The 6,738-nt window shown below is 52.3% G+C and overlaps 1 protein-coding gene across 1 annotated transcript in view; it reads right to left on the bottom strand.

Moving 5' to 3' along the window:
- Positions 1-6,738, bottom strand: part of PES1 (pescadillo ribosomal biogenesis factor 1) — a 270,761-nt gene that overhangs the window by 61,350 nt on the left and 202,673 nt on the right. The gene's annotated exons all lie outside the window — the stretch shown is intronic.

The raw sequence follows: 6,738 nt of genomic DNA, 5'->3' as shown, positions 1-6,738 counted from the left end.
AAGGGGGAAGTAACCCCATCGGGGAGGAGTGGAGGATGGCTGAGCCATCTCTGGGCATTGGGGGAGTGATGGGAATGCCAGCACTGACGACATTGACTACTACTGACTGAGCACCCACTACTATCTGCTGAGCACTCACTTGCTAGATACTATCTTGAACAACTTTATGAGGTTGCTGATATTTTCATTTTTATCCTGCTTTACCAATCAGGAAACTGGGAGGCCGGGCATGGTGGCTCATGCCTGTAATCCCAGCACTTTAGAAGGCCGAGGCAGGTGGATCACAAGGTCAGGAGTTCGAGACCAGCCTGGCCAACATAGTGAAACCCCATCTTTACTAAAAATACAAAAAATTAGCCAGGTGTGATGTTGCGTGCCTGTAATCGCAGCTACTCGGGAGGCTGAGGCAGGAGAATTGCTTGAACCCTGGACGCGGAGGTTGCAGTGAGCCGAGATCGCGCCATTGCACTCCAGCCTGGGCAACAAGAGTGAAACTCCGTCTCAAAAATAAAAAAAATAAAAAAATAAAAAAAATTAAAAAAAATCAGGAAACTGGTGCTCAAAAAGGAAAAATGACTCAGCAAGGTCACAGACTAGGCAGTGAGGCTGTGGGAACCTGGCTCAGGGACACAGACCTGGCCTGGGACAGCCTCGCAGCTCCTCCACTAAAATACTGAAAATAAGAGGCTTCGATGATGGCTATAATCGTATGGCAGAACCCCAACTCAACTGGAGCCTTGGGACCCCGAAGCTAGGGTCTCACTCCCTGCTCTTCCCCAAGGCACCATTAGGGCACCACCCCAGGCCTTGGCAACCACGACGCGGGGATCTTGCCTCTCATTGGTCAGGGGCTTAGGGGCTCTGGGCTGCCCTCTTGAAGGTGGGGTTCAGCCCAGGCAGGCACCCCCTATGCTGCACCCCACCAAGGCTAGGAAGAGGTCCTGTCCTCAGAGAGGGACCCTCTGATGAACAGCCCATGAGGTCTGGGTCCACGTGCCTGGGAAGAGATAGTGACACACTTGGAGTCCTTGAAGCCGCAAATCAAACCTCCTAGAGCACCATCTTCAAATACTTAGGGTCTGGGAAGATAGGGGAAGTAGGCAATTTAAAATATTTCTTTACATTGGGTCAGGTGCTGTGGCTCACATCTGTAATCCTAGCATTTTGGGAGGATGAGGATCACCTGAGGTCAGGAGGCCAAGACCAGCCTGGCCAACATGGTGAAACACCGTCTCTACTAAAAATACAAAAATTAGCTCAGGCGTGGTGGAGGTGCACCTGTAATCCCAGTTATTCAGGAGGCTGAGGCACGAGAATTGCTTGAACCCAGGAGGTGGAGGTTGCAGTGAGCCAAGATTGCGCTACTGCACTCCAGCCTGGACAACAGAGTGAGACTCCATCTCAGAAAAGAAAGAAAAAAAAAAAAACCATTATTTTATATTGAAAAAAACTTAGGTGTACCAGGAAGCCAAATGCAAAATCAGTCCCCCCGCCTTTTTTTTTTTTTTTTTTTTTTTGAGATGGAGTCTCACTCTGTCGCCCAGGCTGGAGCGCAGTGGCGCAATCTCGGCTCACTACAAGCTCCACCTCCCGGGTTCACACCATTCTCCTGCCTCAGCCTCCCGAGTAGCTGAGACTACAGGCTCCCGCCACAACGCTCAGCTAATTTTTTTTTTTTTTTTTTTTTGAGACGGAGTCTCGCTCTGTCGCCCAGGCTGGAGCGCAGTGGCGCGATCTCGGCTCACTGCAAGCTCCGCCTCCCGGGTTCACGCCATTCTCCTGCCTCAGCCTCCCGAGTAACTGGGACTACAGGCGCCCACAACCGCGCCCGGCTAATTTTTTGTATTTTTAGTAGAGACGGGGTTTCACCGTGGTCTCGATCTCCTGACCTTGTGATCCGCCCACCTCGGCCTCCCAAAGTGCTGGGATTACAGGCGTGAGCCACCGCGCCCAGCGACTCAGCTAATTTTTTTTGTAGTTTTAGTAGAGACAGGGTTTCACTGTGTTAACCAGGGTGGTCTTTATCTCCTGACCTCATGATCAGCCCGCCTCGGCCTCCCAAAGTGCTGGGATTACAGGCGCCAATCGGTCTCATTTTTTTTTTTTTTTTTTTTTTTTTTTTTTTTTTTTTTTTGAGACGGAGTCTTTATCTGCCGCCTGGCTGGACAATGGCTCTCAGCTCACTGATCACGCCATTCTCCTCGCCTCAGCCTCCCGAAGTTGGGACTACAGTGCCCGGCTAATTTTTTGTATTTTTAGTAGAGACGGGGTTTCACCGCGTTAGCCAGGATGGCCAGGATGGTCTCGATCTCCTGACCTCGTGATCCGCCCGTCTCGGCCTCCCAAAGTGCTGGGATTACAGGCTTGAGCCACCGCGCCCGGCAATCGGTCTCATTTTTAAGGTGAAATGTCTATGCCCAGAACCCCAAACCTCTGCTTGTTCACTTGCCCATCCTTAATCATGGTGAGAGCACTTCAGGGAGGATTCAGGACTGACTTGTCCTATGACTGACTCTCCCTTAACAGTCCTGAAGCAGAGGCACAGAGATTCAGGGGCTGGCAGCTTGCCATCGGTCGCACAGCCTGTGGGTGGCAGAGCTGAGATTCCCCCACCTTGCGCCCCAGTGCCAACACTTGCTGTTGTACCATGCCACCTCCCTGCCCCCTGAGACTGGGCCTGAGGAAGCCACAGGCCCCTCCCATGTTGGGGAGACTGGTTGTGGCAGGTCTCAGGCCAGGCTAGAGAGAAAGTGAAGGGGAACTACAGGGGGCCGCTCTGCACTGGGCTCTGAGGGGCTCATGAGCTGGGTTTGATCCTCCCTCCAGGAGGGACGGTTGGGGTGTGTTTGGCCCTGAGGAGCAGGAAGCTGCTGAATCCTGCTCAAATGAAAAGATATTTGCTAAGCCAGGCACAGTGGCTCACACCTGTAATCCCAGCACTTTGGGAGGCAGAGGCAGGCGGATCACTTGAGGTCAGGAGTTTAAGGCCAACATGGTAAAATCCTGTCTCCACTAAAAATACAAAATTTAGTTGGGTGTGGTGGCAGATGCCCGTAATCTCAGCTACTCAGGAGGCTGAGGCAGGAGAATCACTTGAACCCCGGAGGTGGAGGTTGCCGTGAGCCCAGATCACACCACTATACTCCAGCCTGGGCAACAGAGTGAGACTCCAAAAACAAAAAACAAAAAGGATATTTGCTGAAAAGACCCAGCCCGTCAAACTCAGGGGCAGTTAAGGGAGGTAGTGAAATGGAAGCTGGAGCTCAGAGCTCCTTCACCTCCCCTGCCCTCAGGCCTTCTCTGCCTCCTTCCCACCAGTCAGCTGCTTCTGGGCATGGTCCTGGCAGAGACTTGTCTCCCTTCCAGTTCAAGCTCCCTCTTACTTTCTCAGCTTGTGTCCCACGCCACTGAGTCTCTGAGACACTGGGTCAGATGTCTAGTCTGGCACAATTGGCAGGAATCCCGAGAAACAGTGTGGGTGAAGGGACAGTCATGTTGGGTGCATGGCCGCATAACAGGGTAAGAGTCTGACCAACAGAGGCCCTCCATCTGGGACTGGGAGGCAGGTCTACGTCAGCCTGTATTTAGATCTCTGATGGCTCCAGACAAGCCCCTTCCGCTCACTAAGCCTGTTTCCTAACACAGCTGTGGGATGGTGCTTTGGTTTACATAGCATGCGATCCCATGATAGATCACACATGGGGAAATTGAGGCCCCAGGAGTGATCTGCCTAGGCACATGCATCGACAAGAGGAGAGGCCCATCCCACAGCCTTGCAGCATGGTTGCCAGAAATCGATTCTCTGCCCCCACCTCCCCATCCCCTAAAGCCTCTTTCCATCACCTGCTTCCCACAGAAGCAGCCTTTGGAGCCTGGGCCTCCAAAGGGCACATTCAGATTTGAGGGATTTGGGGAGCCTGTGGGCAAGGGCAGACTACTCTGGGCTTTTGGGTGGACCCCAAGGAATGCAAAGGAGCCCCTGCCACTCTCCATGAATGGAGTTGAGTGCCCTAGCCCCCATTCTTCCACATGGGAATATCCTCTTGAGAGCCCTGCTGGCTGTTGGTCAAGGCAGGTTAAAAGCTGAGGTCTAAAGTAGCCAGGAGTAGTGGCACCTGCCTGTAATCCTAGCAACTTGAGAGGCTGAGGCAAGAGGATCACTTGAGCCCAAGAACTGGAGGCTGCAGTGAGCTATGATCACACCACTGCACTGTACTCCAACCCTGGGGGAAAGGGCAAGACCCTGTCTCAAAAAAAAAAAAGGTTTGGGAGGCTGAGGTGGGTGAATCATGAGGTCAGCCTGGCCAAGATGGTGAAACCCTGTCTCTACTAAACTACAAAAAATAGCTGGGCGTGGTGGCAGGCCCCTGTAGTCCCAGATGCTCGGGAGGCTGAGGCAGGAGAATTGCTTGAATCCAGGCAGCAGAGATTGCAGTGAGCCGAGACTGTGCCACTGCACTCCAGCCTGGGTGACAGAGTGAGACTCCATGTCAAAAAAATAAGCTGAGGCCCTAGAGCCACACAGAGACCAGGTCCAAACCTCCTGCCGCCACTCAAACTGCATGCCCCTGGCACCTTGCTTCCTGCAGCTCCCCAAGCCCTCTCATCTGCAACTGGAATAACACAGCGCCTGCCTCGAGGAGGAACAGTAAGGAGTGGATGGGATGAAGCCCTCCGCCCTGGCCGCAGGTGGTGTCTGTGGGTGGCAGAGCTGAGATTCCCTAACTTGGACCCCAGTGCCGACACTTGTCGTTGTACCATGCCACCTCCCTGCCCCCTGAGACTGGGCCCAAGGAAGCCACAGGCCCCTCCCCCTCCCATGTGCCCTGGCCCTTCTGGGCTCCCATGGAGGATGGTGCTGCGGGGCCACCTGCTTTGGGCTCTGCCCTCAGACTCCCTTCACCCCAAAGTGTGCAGTCCTCTCCATTCCACCAAGGCCTGTCCAGGCCTCGCTTGCTTAATCCATTGTCCTCAGAGCCACCCATCACCAGGCAGGGCAGGTGGGAGCCACTTCATGGTGGTCTTGGAGACAGATTTTCACCGCCAACCACTCCCCATCAGCTCAGCTCTAAGAAGGTACAAGGTGTTTTTGTTTCATAAAATCATTATTGTTGGCCAGGTGCGGTGGTTCATGCCTGGAATCTGAGCACTTTGGGAGGCTGAGGCCGGGGATCACTTGAGGTCGGGAGTTTGAGACCAGCCGGGCCAACATGGCAAAACCCCATCTCTATTAAAAATACAAAAATTAGCTGTACGTGGTGGTGGGCACCTGTAGTTCCAGCTACTTGGGAGGCTGAGACAGAAGAATTGATTGAACCTGGGAGTTGGAGGTTGCAGTGAGCCAAGATTATGCCTTTGTATTCCAGCTTGGGTGACAGAGTGAAACTCTTTATCTAAAATAAAATTAATATATATATATAATTATTATTATTGTTGCTGGACGAGGTGGCTCATGCCTGTAATCCCAGCACTTTGGGAGACCGAGGCGGGAGGATCACCTGAGGTCAGGAGTTCGAGACCAGCCTGGCCAACATGATGAAACCCCATCTCTAGTAAAAATACAAAAATTAGCCAGGCATGATGGAACACGCCTATGATCCCAGGTACTTGGGAGGCTGAGGCAGGACAATTACTTGAACCCCAGCAGGCAGGGGAAGAGGTTGCAGTAAGCTAAGATTGTGCCACTGCACTCCAGCCGGGGTGACAAGAGCGAAACTCCATCTCAAAAAAAAAAAAAAAATATATATATATATATATGTATTATTGTTGTTGGTTTTTTCTTTCTTATTATTTTTAAATTAAATTTTAAAAATGTTTTTGAGACAGGGTCTTTGTCACCCAGGCTGGAGTGCAGTGGTGCAATCTCAGCTCACTGCAGCCTCCATTTCCTGGGCTCCCAAGTCCCTGAGTAGCTAGGACTACAGGCAGACACACCACCAAGCCTAGCTCATGTTTGTTTGTTTGTTTGTTTTTGAGATGGAATCTCGCTCTTTCGTCCAGGCTGGAGTGCAGTGGTGTGATTTCGGCTCACTGTAGCCTCTGCCTCCCAAGTTCAAGCGATTCCCCTGCCTCAGTCACCTGAGTAGCTGGGACTACAGGCACCCCCCACCACACCCGGCTAATTTTTGTATTTTTAGTAGAGACGGGGTTTCACCATGTTGGTCAGGCTGTCTCCAACTCCTGACCTTAAGTGATCTGCCAGCCTCAGCCTCCGAAAGTGCTGGGATTATAGGCGTGAGCCACTTCGGCCAGCCTCCGGGCTCATTTTTGTATTTTCTGTAAACACAAGGCTTTGCCGTGTTGCCCAAGGCTGGTCTCCAACTCCTGATGTTGCCCAAGGCTGGTCTCCAACTCCTGAGCTCAAGTGATCCTCATGCCTCAGCCTCTCAACATGCTGGGACTATAGGCATGAGCCACTGTACCCAGCCTGTTGTTTTTTATTAATGGAAACTTACTAGAAAACTGACAAAATCCAGGCCGGGTGTGGTGGTTTCCCCCTGTAATCCCACCACTTTGGGAGGCCAGGGCGGGTGAATCACCTGATATCAGGAGTTTGAGACCAGCCTGACCAACATGGTGAAACCCTGTCTCTACTAAAAATACAAAAATTAGCTGGGTGTGGTGGTGCACGCCTGTAATCCCAGCTACTAGGGAGACTGAGGTAGGAGAATCACCTGAACCCGGGAGGCGGAGGTCGCAGTGAGCCGAGATGGCGCCATTGTACCCCAGCCTGGGCAA

This window comes from Macaca thibetana, chromosome 10, assembly GCF_024542745.1.
Source record: "Macaca thibetana thibetana isolate TM-01 chromosome 10, ASM2454274v1, whole genome shotgun sequence".
In the NCBI taxonomy this organism is placed as follows: Eukaryota; Metazoa; Chordata; class Mammalia; order Primates; family Cercopithecidae; genus Macaca; species Macaca thibetana.
This window is presented reverse-complemented; position numbering and strand designations above follow the sequence as displayed.